We start from the raw sequence: 19,324 nt of genomic DNA on the forward strand, positions 1-19,324 counted from the left end.
CATCATTAAAAGAAGAAAATTTTGAACTGGTGAATATTTTCATCTTTTGATTCAGAGTAATTTTTCTTTCCTTTCTCTCCCCCAGCCTTCCATCTCTCCCTCTTTTCTGAGTATAGAGAAGTAAATTTTGTCTCTGTGATATTTCTTTGGCTGAACATGATTCAGCACCACTGGCGCTCTAAATCAAGTTAATCAAAATAATCATGTCTTTTTAATCCATCCACTGGTCCCAACCCTGTGTACTACATACATATTTTTTTCCTAAGGTTTGGCTCTGACATCACTGAAATACTTCAGCAAAATATCAGGACTAATGTCAGGAATAAACCAGCATTGTTAGTTCCTCCTTTCATCCGAAGCCAAACACCTGCAGCTCTCTGCAGGACTCAAAGAAGACCTCGCTGCCTAGAAATGCCCAAACAGGACTCCTTCTCCAATGCTGTGCTGTTGCAGGAAATGGATTCATTAATGGGAAAAGCTCAAGTTACAGACTCCAGCAAAACTGCAAAGAAAAGAAAAAAGAGGCAGGCCAGATCCTCAGCTGATGTCAATTAGCAGAGCTCTGTCAATGTCAAAAACTATCCTGGTTTACAGCAGCTGAAGATTTGGCTTGGGAGCTTCCAGCTTTTTGAAGCTCCCATTTGTTATGCAAGGATGTGTTGTTAGTGCTGCTCTTTCTCATGTAGACCTATAAATGGGCTCCTGGGCTTGTTTTCTCCATGTCTACCAGGTTGTTTCACAGAGCTCTGCTGGTCTGCTCAGGAGAAAGCAATGTGCTGGCCTCTGCCAGGCCACCCAGGCTGCTATATGTTGCTTCCACGGGTGGAGATGGCAGTGGTGCAAGGGATTTGTCTCTTGAGAGACTGCGAGCTGATAAGGAGTATGGGAACTCCACCAGAAAGGCGGGAAATATCAGATATCCACAGCTTCGGTGAGGCCCAAGAAAATGTGTTTATGCTTTAAAGCTGCTGTTTGCTGTCTGAGTAGTCTTTTTTTTTATTGATTCCACAACTTTGCACCAGCTAAACCTACTGGAAGATAGAGTTTTTCAGCTTACATACAATATTTAATTCCATATACATGCACTATTATGTTGAAAGGACTAACCTGGTATCTCCATGTCCCAGACTGCATTATATCAGACCAGCTGGAAGTTAGTATTAGTGCAGAGATTTGCACCATACCTTACTGCTCAGTCTAAATGTTCTTTACCTTTGATATTCCCATACAGAAAATAATAATGAAAAAAAAAGGGCTTACCTCTATGTGACTATTTCAAGTTGTTACCACAGTTAAGAATAGAGGGGTTGGTGTCTAAGTCTTCCTATCCTGGAAATGATATATATGGATGCACGTAAAAATACCTGTTGCTTTTTAAAAGCCTTTGCACACATTTTCTGCTTATGTGTAGCTAGAAAAAAATGACATCTGGGAGTCAGCATGAACAGTTAAATTTTACACTCAGTCTCTGTATGCTGATATCAGGGAGATTGCATCAATTCCTCATTGAAAATTTGGCTTTGGTAAATCACTAAAAGTTCCTGGGAAGTAACCAGCTTGAAGTTTCAAAGAATCTCACGGAGCAGCTATGACTAACTGAAAAAAACAAAGGCCAAAATTGGCTTTCTAGGTAACCATTTATTTTCCCAGAGAAGTCCCTTATTAATTTTTATGGTGCATAAATACCAGAAAACCAGACACCATTAATTACTGACTGGTTTTGGTCTTCATATTCAACTTAGTTCAGTCCAAGCCAAAAGCTTTTTTTTTTTTTTTTTTTTCCCAAGTTTTTTTTTCAAGGTTTAGAGAAAAATACATATATGGATAGGTTAATTTTGTTGTTTCTTAATTTTTTCCCTATGCCGTTGACACATTTCTTTATTATTTTTTTAAATTATTATTATTATTTTAATGATGAATATTCTAAGCTCACTGGGACCTCATCTTACAAGATATTACTCTTCATGTGTACCCCATTCATCCTTGTGGTAGCCAACACATGCCATATTGCTTTATGGATAGACACACAGAATGGCTGAGGTTGGAAGGGGCCTCCAGAGACCATTTGGTCCAATCCCCCTGCCCACATTGCACATTGCACAGGATGGCATCCAGGTGGGTTTTGAATATCTTCAAAGAAGGAGACTCCACAACCTCTCTGGGCAGCCTGTTCCAGTTCTCTGGATCTTGAAGTCCGTTTATTTTATATCTTGATTTCTATTGATGCAACAGATGCCATCCCACTGACTTTGGCAGGGATCTCTAGGGTAGCAGGTGAGACCTCTTTTGCGAAGTGTCTTGCTAAGACAGCCACAAGATTTGTGTGCAGTCTCTCTCAGCCAATTCTCCTACTCCAGAAATAACAGATCCCCATCCTGTGTGTGCACAGAGGGCTCTAGCAACTGTAAGCATTTTGGCTGCCAGAGAAGGGTACATTAAAAAAAAAATGCACCAAGAAACTGATCTCTGAAATTCTTGGATCTGAGAGGATTTGAATGCAAAGAGTTATTGGCCATTGGACTGAGAAAGGTTGAAATTTCTTTGAGCACCACATCTGCCAGTAAATCACACAGAAGTTCCAACTTTTAATTACTTTGAATGTTGAAAGCATGCCTTAGGTATTGTGTTAACCTTTCTGTTGTCACACTGTGTTTCAGCACTGTATGTAGAGCTGGACTATAGCTATCTTGAGAGCACAGAAGTAGAAACATAGGGTTTCCAAAGTCCCACAAGAGGCCTATAAAGGGCTTTCATTAAAAGCTGAGTGCCCAGCTCTCTTTGGTCTCAAGACAAAAAATCAATCTTAAAGACCCAAGCACAATTTCAAACTTAAAGACCTAAGCACAATTTGTTTTGAAAGCCCTGGAGATTGGATCTAGTTAGCAGGATCACACACCAGGGGTATGGCTATACGTATTTTCTGTATCCTCTACTGTCAGGTTTGATGACAGTTTAGATTGGTTACACCTAACAAAGTTTTGAGGTGTGAAATTCATGACAATCTCCCTGTTCATCTGGAAGAGATTTGCTTCATTTATGCAGAAGGAATTTATGATATGTGGCTGGTTCCAGCTGAGATAAGAACCTGATATGCTGCTCACTGTGTGTACATTGGCTAATGACTGTCAATAGCCTACTTGCGTATTTATCTCCCAAATAATTAATTCCTCCTCTTTTTCTTGGGATGAGTGATCTCTCTGTCAATGCCTGCCTACATCTTTTGACTGAAGGAGTGTGTATGGTTAACTTAGAGAAATGGGTAAGGCTAGGGCTTAAGGTTGCAAATTCTTCACCCACAAACAAAGGAGGCAAAGAGGCAGGAAGGAGGTGAACAGTGACAGATTTGCTGTGGTATCTCTCATCTGCAGGTCTCAGTGTCACAGCTCATTCTCACTCCCAAATGTGCAATGAAACCATGAACCAATCTGTTGATCAGTCCATTCACCTGGATTTTCTTTTTCTTTTTCTTTTCTTTCTTTTCTTTTTTTTTCTTTTCTTTTCCTTTTCTTTTCTTTTCTTTTCTTTTCTTTTCTTTTCTTTTCTTTTCTTTTCTTTTCTTTTCTTTTCTTTTCTTTTCTTTTCTTTTCTTTTCTTTTCTTTTCTTTTCTTTTCTTCTCTTCTCTTCTCTTCTCTTCTCTTCTCTTCTCTTCTCTTCTCTTCTCTTCTCTTCTCTTCTCTTCTCTTCTCTTTCTATTCTCTTCTCTTTCTATTTTCTTGTTTGTTTTTTTTTTGTTTGTTTGTTTGTTTTTTTTTTTGTTTGTTTTTGTTTGTTTCTCCCATCTTTTCTTAATGAATTAATTTTTAAATAGGGGAGCCAATTCCAGAAGCCAATGTAAATCAGAGCAGCAAAATGCAGTGGACTGAAAGTGTTTTGCGAATGGGCACTGCCAGCTCTTTTGAACAAGAAAACGAAGTGAAAATTGGAGATTTGTGTGTTTAGACCACAGAGCTGGGAAAAATGGAGTTGACTGAATGTAGGTTGGTGAGAAATGGTGTGAAAATTACATGTCTTCCAGACTCAAGCACAGCTGTAGAGCACCCAAGGGTATGCACTGCTCTGGGTTTCTGCTATTCTTGGCTCTCTTAGTACCTCTTAAGTGGCAGATGACATCTTGAGAGTCTCCATACGTGACATGATCCGTGTGCTCTGTAAAAACTCCATGCAGGATTAACATGCTGTTTGCTTAGGAGAAAATCTTTAGGTTTTGGAGAGGCTGAAACTCACTGTCATTCAGGGGAATTCACTCACAGAAGTTGCCCGAGTGGAGCACGCAGGAATTTCAGAGCCTTGGGAATGGCTTGTGCCTGTTCAGCTTGACCTTATGTACATAGCACGTGTGATATTATACACAGCAGATGAGCAGATTGCGCAAGGAGTGCTGCATGCACTTTTAGTGGGTTGGTTATTACAGGGGGATAACAGGGGTAAATGGTCTCTCTGGGAACAGCCTGCCTTGCTTTTCTGTTATTCGCCAGTGATGAATAGTACGTGTGTGGGCATGGAGATCTCTGAAGAGGCTGGTTTATAACCTGGCGTCTCTGCTGGTAATACTGCACTCATTTTTCGATGTTTGCCTGAAATCTCTGTTGACATTGCAGTTTAAATGAAGGCAGACTGGCTTGTGGCTTAGAAGATCTAGGTGCAAGTCCCAAGTGGGTTTCTGGACAAGCCAATTTAACCTACCCATGCCTTGGCTTTCCTCTTAGAAGTAAAATGTTTTTTTTTTCTTTCTTTTTTTTTTGTTTTTTTTTTTTTTCCTGGTTCCAGTTCCTGTTGGAAAATATTTTTTGTGGAAAACACAACTTTTCCCATAAAGTGTTCTGAACTCTACTAAAGGAAAGTGCAATGTAAGATCTATTATTCTTGTGGTGCGTTTGGGGTCAGGATGCATTCATTGATCACGTAGCCTTACCCAGAGTGCTTTTCTGGAATGGGAGTACTGATGGGAGAGAAACCCTCAAGGACATGTGTTTTTTTTTCTCCTATTTGTTTTGTTTTGTTTTGTTTTTAAACATTTCTAACCTCTTCTTAAATGCTATGTTCTGCTCCTTTTTTCAACTATTTCCAAAGGAAGGAATCCCAAACCCGTCTTCAAGATGTTTTGTTTTTTTTTATTTTTCTATGTGGAAGTACCACACACAGCTCTTGTTACCCTCCTTTACCTCTCCCCCTCCCCATGCTTCATCCTCTCTCCCAGATCCCTCCCAAACACTTGGGTTTGGCTTGCTCCTGAAGCCAGTTTGGTTTTCCTTCAAGAACCCTTTCCGCAGCTGTTATTGCAGACCACAGATTAGCAAGGCAATGAGCTTCTCCAGCCCTTCTTTGCTCCTTACTGGCCATTGTGAATCCAGGGGGAAAAAATACAAAGAAAAATAAATTAAAATATAACCCCACACTCAGGAATAACAAACATGCTTTTTCTGCCTTGGTTAAAAAGTAGAATGCTCGGATCCTGAACAAGAAGTCCATCAGGTCAAGATCTCTAAAAGTCCAGAGGGTAACAATGATTTGCACCAGCTAAGGAGCTGTTTATCCCAGTCCCACGACACTGAACTCTTTTATCTACCCTTTGATGGATTCACTGTCTGGTTTGGAGCAGAACCCACAACCTGGATGGGAGCTTTTAGTTTAAAAGGGAACCTGGAGTCTAATCATTCTTTGGTTTTGGCTATGCTGTAAGAAAAGCCCTGGTGTGTGTCTTGCAGAGAGGGAGTGAACCCAAAGCTAGTCAGGGCTGATTTGCTTTGGTTTATTTTGTTTAATTCGCGTGAATGTAAACCAAGGGAAAAACAGTTTAAGAGTGAGTTTTCTGTGCTGAGAAGCAAGAATGTGATCAAGGAATGTGAATGCAGAGTAATTTTACAGCAGTTGGTGGTAGATCACTGTGTAGGTGATCATATCCAGCTCTCAGATCTCAAGCCAGGACCTCCGTTTTCTCACTTGCCATCAGATTTAATGAGGTGTTGGGACTCTAAGTGAGAAGAAGCTTCTTGAAACTTCTGTCAGACTACAGTGATGAATTCAAATTATTAGTTAGCTGTCTGCATTTATAGATGAGTTTATATCAGTGCATTCATCTGCAGAGAGGAAGATTGGAAGGTATCAATATGTGTGAGATCTGACTTAGACTTTGAAGAGAATTCTCTATGTTAAAAAATACCCTAAACTTTATCAAGGAGTTAAATCACTTCCTTACCCTCTCTACCTCAGTTCACTCAAATTTCATGAATCATTCCACCCTTACGTACCAGAGAAGGAAATTTTCATCCTAAAGCATTCATTTCCTCTTTGTATAAAAATTGTATCAATATCAATTTATTCCTATTTAAAAAATAAAAAAAAACTCCAGTGTAAAACATCATGGAGGCTCAACAGCCATCTAGGTCCTACCAGATTCTGGACACTGTTCCTTGCTTTGTCACTGCTGCTTATAGTAAGCACTAATTAAACCAAAATAACTATTGACAGACCTCGCTCTGCACCTCTGGAAATGAGAAAAAGCTGTGCTGAAGAAATCACTGCCTCAGACTCAGATGCATGCTGAATCCTTGAGATGTAGTTCAGATTACCACCAACACTTTCATAACTTTCATCCACAGGTATTTTTGAATGCTAGCCCTTCTTTCTCCCTCCTTTTTTTGCACTATAGAAAAATTTATTAATTGCTCAGAATCCTCCTTTTTCTCTTGGTTCTCTTGAAATCCCCTTTCCTCCCACTTCATTTTGTGCATGCATAGCCTGAAGACTTGTATTGTCTGATGGCCTTATGGATCAGACGTGTGTCAATGTATGAAATCAGACCCTGACGTTCTTACAAAATACAGAGAATGAAATATCTGAGCAGTGAGATTATGGGGACAGAGCTGTCTTGTCCTAGGGCTGCAACAGACACTGTCACCTGCTGAGATGGTCCGGGCAGTGGAGCCGGCTGGCAAGGTAAGGTACAGAGGGGGAGCTTTACCTGTTTTATGGCATTACCAACCAAGCCCTGGGTGATAAGCAGTACTTTTGGTCATCCCACACTTAGTCTAGAGAGGAGGACTTCTGAGAGCTGTTTTGGAGTCCCCCTGTGCCAAAAGACTTTCCCCTTCCACCACGCAGCTGTATCACTGCCCCTCATGGCCAGGCCCTCCCTGGCTCAGGTGGGGACAGCTATTGCCCTGACCCAGGACGTCTATTGTCCTGACCCCACAGCCTGGGTGACAAATGTTTGATAACAGTAGTGACAGACTGCTGGAAGGGTCTGGGGAGTGGTGTGTAGCCAAAGAGAGGGTCTGAAATTATCATCTTGATAAATCATTTCAGAGCCCCTCTGCTCTTTAGTAATTTCTAGATATGCCCAGAAAAATACACTCAAATCTATTTTGGCTTCTTTTTCATCCTATTTACCTCCCTCGCAATGACCTCTGTTTCCTTTGGAGTGAATGCATTTAGTAGCACAGTGGGTGATATTTTCTCTTCTACTCATCCTTTCCTCTTTTTTCAGCCTGCCCTGGAATGCAGGATTAGAGCTTGTAATGCAGCATTAGGAGCCTAAAAGGTTAATATCCTGCCTCCCCAAGTCACTTCTAGGCTCACAGGATTTAATGAAAGACTCCTATGCCCCTCCCCTTCTCCCCCACACCCCCAAAAATAAAGGATTTAGGAAACAGGTCAGAGACTTGTCAAGGGTGAGAAAGAGGGAGGAAAATAATGATAAATAAAGTAAATAAAGGCCAAGCCCTGTTCTTCCATACATAGGATTCAGGACCCTTTTTGCATTTGAGACATCCAGCAATTATTAGTTAATCCATTTGGCAAATGCAAGATGGTGCATAGATCAATTCTTCCCAGCACATTTTTGTATGTGTGTGTGTGTGGGGAATGTTTGCTGACTGAATTAAGGGACAAGCAAAGAAAATACCCTCCTTGTTTCCCTCAAGACAGCAGAGTAGCCTGACAAAGCCACTGCCTGCAGCCTTGGGAGATGGAGGCTGCTGGGCCTCTGGGTGTCTGGGAAGGCTGGAAGAGTAGTGGTGCTGCTGGGGAGAACGCCTGTCTGCACCTTGGTCCCACCTTGGCCACCTCAGTGTCTGACAAAGACAATTTCTTGCCATTTCATCCACCACTGGCCACAGCTCTAGGCAGGCTTAAGCAGAAGGCAAGGGGAGAAAGGGGACTGTGTTGTAAAGGAGGAGGGTGGAAAAGCACGAGAGGAGCTGCTGAAGCCACCTTGAATGGTAACTTATGGACTTGATTCTGGAGGGCTTTGGACTGGCAAGGATAGCTTTTACATGGAAAGGTGAATCTACACAGGTGAGATTTCTTTTCCTGTTCCCTGGGGGTCCTGGGAAGGCCCATGCTACCCAGAGCACCCAGGAGGGACGGGCAGTGTCAGATTCCCTGCTGCTGCTGCATCTTATTGCCCTGAGGAGTGGGGTGGCTCCTTCACCCTGCTTTGCTGCTTCTTTCTGTAAAGGAGCCCTCACTCACTCAGGACCTAGGACTACAGTTGTACATGTCTTTTGGAAAGCACATTTCACACACTGTTCTGAGCCATATGTTAAAATGAAACATTGAATTTGGAGCTGGCATGCTGGTCTGAATCATAGGAAATACAGGCCTGAGTTCTCTCTCTCTCTCTCTCTCTCTCTCTCTTTTTTTTTTTTTCCCATCCTATATAGATGCTTTTAGTGTGGTTTTGTGTAAAATCAAGAAATTGCATATTTCATTGTCTAAGGAGCTAGTCAGATGAGCCTTGAAAGAAGCCGAGGAGCTGTACAAACCAGAAGGTATGAAGGAGAGAGAGGGATATGGAATACAATTCTGCTCCATGGAAAATATCACAGATGGGTTGCTGACTCTTGTTTTTTCATTCAACCTGTTTCCCCAGGCACTAACACACAGCAAACTTACTGGGAATTTTTTTCAGACTCTGATGGGGAATTTTACTGTGAATTTAGCAGACACTTAGACAGTAGCTGCCTGGAAATGTAAAAGTTTTTCTGGAATAAAATGACATTTTCTCATTAAAACCAAACAATCAAGCAGCACTATGAAAGGAGAATGTGTCCCACCAGCAAATTCTCAAACAGTCCTGAGTGGCGGGCAGGAAAAAGCATTTTGTGTAGGTTTTATATGGTCTACTGGGAAGTTATGATTCTGCCAAATCAGACACAGATTAAGGGGAAAATCTCCAGTAAGTGACAGTATCTCCAATGCATAATAATTCCATAATAATAATTCAGATGGCTGTGACTATTTCATGAGCAATTTCATAAAATAAGGAGTGTCCTTTCTCCTCCTCTGGACTAGATAGCCTTTGTGCCTATTTTAGTATTTGAATTCCTATACTATTCTCAGAAAGATGGATCTAAATGATCAACATCTATCTGAATATGTCCAGTAAAATTTAACACTAAGTAAGAGTAGGTGTTTGGAAAAATCTTAAGCTGATATTTCAGGCTCTTTGCTTTTTTTCTCCTCTTGGTACAATATTTTAACATGGAGAATATCCTCTGGCATAATCCCTAAATTCAGCACTGATGTCTAGAGCTTTATAAGTGATAGATAAATTAGTAGATAGACAAATCAGTAGATAGACAAATCAGTATACTTAGAAGTGCCTGAGATGTTAGATCCATGTCCCACAGACTGACATTTATCATTGCCCTGGGTTTTTATGTAGCATGCATTTCTCCATGAGAATAGTCCACAGTCACATTTAGTTATCTGAGTTATATGTCAGCAGGTACTGAGGCAGTTCGTTTTACACTAATTCTAGATTGACTTGCAATATTCAGAGTTGGTCAGGGCTTTTTTTTTTATTTTTGTTTGTTTATTTCATTTTCTTTCATTCTCAGATTTCCACAGTCCTCATTAAGTATCTGCTGGAGGCACCCCGCTGGGTATTAAAAATAACTTAGCACCCAGCTCAGCAACTTCAGTAAGCTGCAGTGATCTGGTGGGAGTGACAGCGTTTCTCCTACCCAGCTATGGGAAGTGCCATAAAAAGTAGGGAGAGTTTGAAATGAAAATCCATGATTGATGGTGCTCATGAGGGCCATATACCTAGAATTACTCCAGTGTTCATAAACTTAGGACATTCCACTCAACAGCTCAGAGGAAAGGTGTCCCTTTGACACCTTGGCTGTCCTCCAGCTTAAACTCCAGAAAGACCTCACACAGGGCCACAAAGAAGGCAAATGAACATGAAATAACCTGAGCCCGAGGCCGTGGCATGTCAAGACCCGAAGGAATGACAGAATAGTTATTAGTCTTGGAGAATTACTTTTTTCCATGAATGTTGTATACAGTGTACATTTGTGAGTTCTATGCTATTTGTAACGTGAGATTATAGTCCTGGATTGAAGGTTTGGAGACCTTATACCCTCTGATTAGCCACAAGACTAATAGACCATAACAAGAGCAAAGAAGCTCTCCCCTATCCTCCTCCACTGTGGGCGATTCAGTCCTGCTGCAGGGGGCCTGAACTGCAGGCAAAATTCTTGTTATTCTTAGTTTCTTCTGCCATTGCCTGTCAGCTTGGATTTCCTGGCAAGAGCACTAGTAAAATCTGGTCAGAGTTACTAATTGGGCTAGTAATAACTAAAAAGTTACTACTTATCTATTGGGAGCAGAAGTTTTCCCCATATATTTTGTCCCTCTAGGTTCTGGATTTAACTTACAACCTGTTGTGGTTTATTTACTTTTTCTCATTGGGAATTTACTAGCTCATTTAGTAGAAACTTCTGAATACAAACACAAATAGCCCAGATGTAATGGACAAAGGTGAGACCTTGAGTGGTTTTCCAGAAGCAGGCAGGGTAGGTTAATGATAGTTCTTTGCACAGGTTCATCTTTCTCTGCTCATCTTTTGTTCAGCATGAGCCTAACATGCCAAGCAGTCTCCTCTCCTGATGCTGTATGTTGAATAAGGAAGTATTTCTGCAAATAGGAAATAACAGTGGGAGAAAGAGAGAAAAAAGACAATGCTATGTTGTGTCTTCACAATAAATAAATAAATAAATAAATTTGCAGGATTTTTTCCTGAACTTTTCAGACAGTGCTCATGCATTTTTGTAACATCAGTGAATCTTGCATTGGTTCCAATAAAACTGCAGTGTATAAGAATTGTATAGAGGTGTGCAGATGATGAGAGGGTATATTGAATGTGTTAGAGGTTTACTGATACCAGAAGACTGTAGGAGAGTATGACTTAGTGCAGCATATCCTGGTGATGATGTGCACACTTTGTCTGGGATGTTTTTAGGCATATCTGAAGAAAGAGGGAATGGAAAGATCCTGAATGGAGATGGGAAGGATGGTCAAAATGAGATATCCAATAACATGAACAAAATTGGCTCATCAGGCACAGCTTCCCTTAAGGGTCTCTTCTGTTTCTACATTCTCCGGACAGCTCCAGACTGCATGTATCTTGCTGTTACTGCAGTTCCAAGTACATCAGCACGCACAGCACAAAGCAGGTGAATTAAGGTCAGGAATTTATGGTGTTCTCCAGTCACTTTACGTGGAGCTTATCACAAGCCTAGTAGTTTCGTTGTGGGTAACAGAGAGGGTGAGGTGAAGCTTTTGCTTTCATTCTGAACGGTCCCACAGTTCCTGTCAAATATGGAATTTAAGAAACAACTCTATGTCATGTTTAAGCCTTTAATTTGGATTTGCTTGATTGTTTTGCTTAGTTTTGTTCCAAAACTATTACATATTATACAAACAGAAAGGATCTTTTTTTTTTTCTTTTTTTTTTTCTTTTTTTTTTTTTCTTTTCTTTTTTTTTTTTTTTTTTCTCCATTGTTTTAGAGAGAAAGGCCCAGTTAGGGATTCAAGGGCTAGATGTGGCCTACAGGACTATTTCTTCTTCTACAGTTCTGAAATTGCCATGAAGAAGAAGGCTGTGAAGATAAAGAATGGAGCCCAGGACCTAAATAAGTCCTCTTATTTGGAATATAATTGGCCCAGACCATAAAGGTCAGCATTTGCTGTTATCCCACCTATAGAGCTTCTGAGAAAGGGTCCCAATATTGACATCAAGCCCTACCATCTAAGAAGTTAGATCCACTTGTCCTATGGAAAATATCATGCAAAATACACTGCTTCTATTTCTTCTAGGTATCTAGTCTGAGAGAAGCCTATTTTGACTGTGGTGGTCAAAGGCTTTAGTGTGCTAAGGGTGACTGATGTGAGATGAATTTGTGGTCTCAGCCAATTTCCCAGTACACACAAGGGCTGTGTCATCCTTAACAGCTGGCACTAATTGTCAGGGTATTTGGTAGAGAAGCCAAACCCTGCTCTGTGTAGGGGGTTAATTAATGGTCTGTGCAAAGGAAGATGCAGTGGTTGGGAAGTGGGAAGAGGTAAGATGCTCTGACCCTGATTAAGTGTGGGTTTGTGGATAAAGCCATCTCCATTTCTGAACCTCTAGGAAAACCAAGTCAAACCAAATAAAACAAAGCAAACATGGGGAAAGCCACTATTTATTTTTTTTTTTAATCTTTACAAGAGAAATTTGTAGAATTCAGAATTTGCCATCATAATCTAAAAAAAATATTCCAAGATCAGGCAGTAACTAAACCAGAACCATCAGATACATTTGATCATTTGACTTATAGCGAAGCTGGAGAACGTGGCGGAGAGATTTTTAGTCTCTCAGTAGGTATCACACCTGTCTGATAAATCAGTTGTCTTGCCTCATCTTCCTCAACACACGCAGATAATAATAATAATAATAATAATAATAATAATAATAATAATAATAATAATAATAATAATAATAATAATAATAATAATAATAATAATAATAATAATAATAATAATAAAGACGTGCTTTTACCCATATTTTGTAATATTGTCTATGGTTTTAAAGGCCTTTATTGTCCTTAGCAACCTGCATGATGTGGCAGATAACACTGAGTGCTTTTGCACCTCTGCAGTATACCGCCTCTCCACACTTCATGGTGACAAACACATCTAGCAAGTTGGGCTAGAGCGCTAAAATGCCAGAAATTTCATTGATTCCTGTCCCAGCATTTCAGATTTCAGGAATTATTAGTCTGCTGCTTAGTACGTTTATTATAACCCTGCTGCACTGGATGCCAAAGGCTTCCAGCCAGTGATTTCCAGTGGAATGGAAGGAGACAGCTTGACTAGGAAGATCAAACTCAAACCTGGGAGCTGATCCAATATGGCATCATATCTATTTTGAGAATTTGATTTCTAGTTTTAATTAAGGAAATCTTTGGATCATCCAACAGCCCTATGGCTTTGTGGAAGGCACAGGAATCTTGATTCATGGGTCAGAGACCTGACCCCCCACCTCCCTGGTGTGGTGGTGGGATGGGGATTCTTTTGGAGAAGCATCATCTACATGTCCCGGGGGAGCTGTTTTTGCAGAATGGTTCTGACCACCAGCTGCTGATTGAGGGGTGAAGGCTTTCTCCTATGGTGTCGGAAGGGGGAGGTTGACAAAGCCCTTGTGACTTGCATGAGCAAAGACAGTGATTTATCAGAGCTTTAGTGGAAAGGGTAGTTGATAGGGATTCTTTGTGCGGTCAAATACCAGCTGGGCTTTGCCTCAAAGGGGTGGTATTCCGCTCGAGAGGGAACCCAACAGCATTAGTAATGTCGTATGACAGTATGCACAAATCATCCGCTGCTGGTATGAATGGTCCTGCAACCCTTGACAGCAACGTGCTGCTGTATTTGGAAATGATCTTACTCATGCCTCTGGGATGCAAATGATCCAACTCCTGGCTCCCCCTCACCCCGTGTCCTTACGCCACATAGGGCCAGAGGCCAGGCCCACACTGTGCCCCTGCCATGTGGGGCTGGTCTAAATGGCAAGCAGCATTTGGAGCGGCCGAGGATGTGATGCGAGAGCTATAGCATGTGGAAGTGGTGCCGGCAGTGCGAGGCTGTGCCTGTGCCAGCTGTGGCTGGGGTGGATGCATGGGGCAGCCAGCTGTGGCTCCACTCAGGAACGTGCCCTCCTTCCCCTCCAGATGTTCCTGCTCACCAGCACGGACAAACCCACTCCCTACCCTCCAAACGGATCAATATTCCCCCGACACCAGCGCCCAGTTCCCAGGGCCCCTGTGCCAGGGTGGCAATGGGGAACGGAACAGGGTGTATGTTTTATTTAATAATTTATATGTATGTATATAATAACATGATCAGGTCTCAAATAATGAGCTCAGATTTTTTCCCCCTTATTCCTGCTTTCCAGGGAATGCTGGCAGGTTTGGCTCTGTGCATCATACCACAAAAATCTCACTCCTCCAGAAGAGGGCTAATACATGAAGGAGCTTTCTACCAGGCTGACGTATCACACATGCTTTATGTATCAGCGTGGATTTCTTTGGTTGAGACAAATGGATCAAAGACATAAGACAGGGCGTGGGTTTCAGGGAGTTTTAATTCTTGCAGACATGAAGAGCAGGGCAGCATATCATGACTAGAAAGGCCCAGGCACAGCCAAATGTAGGAAATGGTATTTATGAGCTGTGCTTAGAAACTGCCTCTGGAGTTTTCAGAGCAGCTGGTGTCACTTTCAGCTGACATTTGTGCAAATGAAATGCTTACAGTGCAGGCAGGAGCAGGAAACACAAACTATAGACAAAGGATTGATGGATGCAGGACCAAGAAATATGTGTCGTGTGGTCCAGTTCCCCTGCTTGCAGATTTCTGTCATTTTATCTTCTTGAAATTGTGGTGGGGATTAATTCCAGGGTTGAAATGCTGCTGGAGACAAGAGTAAATTTAAACATCTTCAACTAATCTACTCCACAAAGACAATCTATTATAGATTGTGCTGAAATTTTCCAACTTTCAGCAGGTGAACATTTGAGATCCTGACATCATTCTTACTCTCTGAGGGTGTCCCCACAGTCACACCCTTGACATGGAGATGCTACTTGTGGAGGAAAATGAGAGGTGTATCTTTAACAGCAATGAAAAGGAGGATGTCTATAGGAGGAGATAGCTAATTACAGTAATTTCAGAACTAATTGCAAGTCTCAAATATGTTTATTTTCCAAACATATTTTACTATGGTGTTCTATGCATATTAAATGCTTGTTAAGAAACTGCAAAGAGCCTTGACTTTGAGTTTTGACTAGCAATTATGAACACCTACTCAGTGAGGTTTCACATACCTGGATTTTATGTCAGTTTAATACCTTCAGGAAAGTCTGGGAAAAAACAGGTATGTAACCTGCTGCCAGCTAAACTGATGAGAAATGGAGACTTTTCCATTTACACACATGCCCACCTACTGTAATTGTCCTCCAGTGTGGAAAGTCTTCTTCCTAGCCTCTCAGAATACTGAAGAAATAGTTTTTTCTTTTTCTTTTTCTTTTATTTTTTCATGGTAGAATATGTTGTGGAGATGAAAGACCCAGCAATGTGAGGGGTGCTCTCAAGCTAGCAGTGATGTGACATCAGCAGGATTTGGAAGAAGATACTTCATTTGTTTCAGTGTGATTGATAGCAGTTCCCAACCTAACCATAAAATGGCCAGTAGGATTTTAGACTGGACTCAATAAATTTGCATATCTTTGCATAGCAAAGGGCAGTATTGTATGGACATACTGGCTCACCCCTCTGGACTGTTCCTCACTGTGTAGACACCCCCAGCTCCAAAACTACCACCAAAATCAACCATGACTGAGTGTCTCAAAAGGGTAAGCCTGAGCTAAGCCATGGCCAGCCTTCAGGGCTGCTTGCCCTCTCATAGGTTGAGCAGTGCTGAAGAACACCCTCCAGAAGGTCACGGGGCTTCTGTGGGGCCCTTGCTTTCAGGACCTATTCATTCCCTGTCCCTGAGAGCAGTAGAGTCCTTCCATGCCAAATCCTGTATTCCCCTTTGCTGGGCCACCCCCTGGTTAAGACAGAATATGAAAGAACAGCACACATCTGGAAAAATCCTGTGGGTCTCTTGACCTGTTGGCTGTAGAAATTGCTGCTGGATTCTGCTGAAGAACTGCCTCTTCCTCCCCATCCTTTTGCACAGTACTACATTTGTCGAGCTTTCACTGGGGACATGAGGCTCACTGGTGAACAAATAAGTTTTGCCAAGGCCAAGAAGACAAAGACAGACTTGTGTTAGTGCTATGGATAGAGGGGTGGTAGGTCCTGTTCCACCCCATCCCCATCAAACCAATGCAAGTTTTTCTGTTCCTTGATGATATATTTTCACTGCAGGAATAGCTGGAGAGCATGGCACATATTTTTGTTCACTCTGCCACTGCCTGGATTGGCAGGAGATGTTGCTAGGCAGTCATTGTGAGTGTTTGTATACACAGCACCAGGTTACTGTGAAAATTTGGGAAAGTCCCATCCCAGAGGTGATGCTCTCACCACCACGTGAGAGCAGTTTTCCACGGGTACAGGGAAATGGTCATTCTCCACAATCACTGATCTGATTTTTTTCTTTAAATAGTGCCAAGATTTTTGTTGCTCCTATAGCTAACCATACAGTGGAGAACTGATGTGATGTCCATAGGGATAGTGGCAGCCCTGCTTGGAGTAAAAGAGGGAAGGAGCTGTGCCATCAAGTGCTACAACATTGTCATGATGGATGCATTAACATCACCCAGGGACAGGGAGTGTGCTTGGGATAACATTATTCCCACCACTGATGAAAAATTAGGAAGGGATACAAATATATCACTTTTCTTGGGTGCTTTCAAGATGGGAGGAACTGGGCCCCCCAAACCTGAGTCAGTTTTGAAGGGGTATCTCCCCAGATCATGAAATGGTCAGATGTCTACTGAGTTTGGAACTGGAGATATCAGGATGGGAAGGGATTCTTAAACCAGAGGCTCCTGGACTCGTGGCAGAACAACTGAGTGTGAGAGTGGTTCAAGGGAAGTCTTAACCAGTGGGAGGCCAGAACGACAGGCCTGGTGCTGTATCCTGATCTTGCTTCAGTGGATTTACAGCTGGTTCCTTTCCTGGAATGAAAAGATTAGAATCACTGGAGCTGTGTGTGTGTCTTCCAGCGAGGAGAACTAGGTATGCAGCAGCTGTAAAAATAAAGAGCCCTTGCAGGTCATCGTAGTAACAAGGTTTGGAAACTGTTGAAAGTGGGGTGGGGTGGGAAATCCTCAAATTTCCTACTTTTTTTATTGTCAGTGTTCTGAATTTCAGCTTGTCAGTTTGGAACCTGATTTGAAAGAAATGAGAGATTTACATGACATTTTTGTTTGGGGAAGCCTTAGGAAAAAAAAAAAAAAGTCTCAACACTTCCTTGAAATCTCTAAAAAATTCTTATTGGTTCTTTCTAGTTTGTCCTATCACTGCCTTTCCCAGGAACACTGCTGATTTTGGAGCTCCTGGCTAAAAGAAATCAGTGATGTAAAGCCTGATGAGAATTTCAGAGCGACTTGACAATGTTAGACTGTGTGCTTTATTATGGTGTTAGCTCATTGCATTTTCATGCCTTACGGCTTCAGTTGAAGCTCCATCTACATGTGGGTGACCACATGTGACAGCAGACTTGTGATTTCCACTTACTCATCACTTACTGAAGGAAACAGAGCAGAAGGACAGACAAATAAGAAAAATACTCACTTAACAGAGCCTAGGAAAAGACTGTATTAGGAACTGGAAAAGTAAAATGTCATTTGCTTCTTCTGACAAAATGTTGTGTAAACAGGATTGAACAGAATAGCAAATTGCCATTCTGCTGATCAAGACATGTTGCTGCAAAACTTCCTATTTGTTTTAATAACTTAAAGGTCTTATGAAAGCTGAAGTTTAACACAATACTAGGGTGAAACTAAAGTAGGAAATATCTTTTTCTCTTTCTTTGCTCTGAACTCGACTGGACTATGGGACCTGTTCAGAGGAGCTTTTATCTCATACTGATGACAGCAGTGACATCAGTGGGAGTTATGAGACCCCTTTGCCTTTCCCTTTGAATTGGGGCTGTAAAACTGCTAACTCAGAACTAACCCCTCCACCACAGATGTCCTTCCTAGCCCTGGACTGACTGAGATACTCTCTTCGGGCACTCTGGTGGGCAGGGTAAGGAGAGGTGCAGTCTGGAAAGGTTCACAGCCCATAGCAAAGGAATCATTAGCTCAGGAGAATGGGATGATGTTAAGCATTGCTAAGCAATATAGGTCCACTTAGAATAACTAAAGAACTATGTTCCCATATTCCTCTGCTAGTTGTGTAGGGGTGTCTGAATTATCTGGTATAGAAAAGCTTGACGTTGCTGCATGTGGGAACCTGACTATACATGCTTAAATCTCAGCTTCTGAGTTTGATCATCTGTCTATGTTGGAAACCAAAGCCAGGCTGAAACTGCAGACAAAATTGTAAGGAATGAAAATGTCAACTTCCCAGAGATGATTTTATTGTGGAATTATGCCCCTTGCCTATTAATAAATAAAATATGTTAATATCTTTACTCACTAAACTGAAATTATTAATTTCAATCTCAATAGCTCATTCCTTCTGACTATTTTTGGGCTTCTTGACCTTTGCTTTATCTATTTCTTTGTTTAATTCCAGGCATGCCCCTTAGTTTGGGTGGATGTGGTCTGTCCTTCCAAAAAGGTGCTCTTCAGCTCTGAGCCTTGTCAGGCTTCTTGTGGGCAGGAGGGCATGTCACCCACTTAGTTTTTCTCATCTTTGTTCTGTTTGTTTTCTGGTCACAGAGGCTGCTACCCTGACCCAAAGTAATGATCCAGAACTTGTTCTGAATCTCAAGCAATGGCAAGTGCCATCTACTCCTGAAAATAAATAAATAAATAAATAAATAAATAAATAAAATAAAATATAAAGGCACAAGACACTTCCAATCAGCAATTAAGAAAAGCTGTCCTTGGAAAGTTTCTTCTTGACTTGCATTAGTAAGAGATCAGTTTATTCTCTAAAGCATGAGAGTTTCCATGCCCTCCCCAAAGTACATTTTAAAATTCCTTATTAATCCAGTTACAAGGTCATTATTGATCAACATATATTTTAATTATGTAAAGACAACACTAGGATTTGCAGAATTATTTGTTGTGGAAAGATGTTTTTTCCCCTTAATATCTTTCCACAGTCCCTCAAAGAATTTGTTGAGCAACCCTTGAGATTAGAGGCTGTTCTGGACTTGGTCCTAGAAAACAAGCCAAGTATGATAAATAAAATAAAACATCTGGAGGTCTAGCCATCAGAATATCATCAGATATCCACTGGTTCTGAGGGAATGTTATGTATGAAAGGTAATAATCTGAAGTATTGTGCTTTTCATAAAACATAACTCTCTGAAAGAATGTAGAAAGAGACAAAAAATAATGTTGATCAGAGCTGATTGTCTAGAAAATTTACTAT

Source organism: Anas platyrhynchos, chromosome 2, assembly GCF_047663525.1.
Source record: "Anas platyrhynchos isolate ZD024472 breed Pekin duck chromosome 2, IASCAAS_PekinDuck_T2T, whole genome shotgun sequence".
Lineage (NCBI taxonomy): Eukaryota > Metazoa > Chordata > Aves > Anseriformes > Anatidae > Anas > Anas platyrhynchos.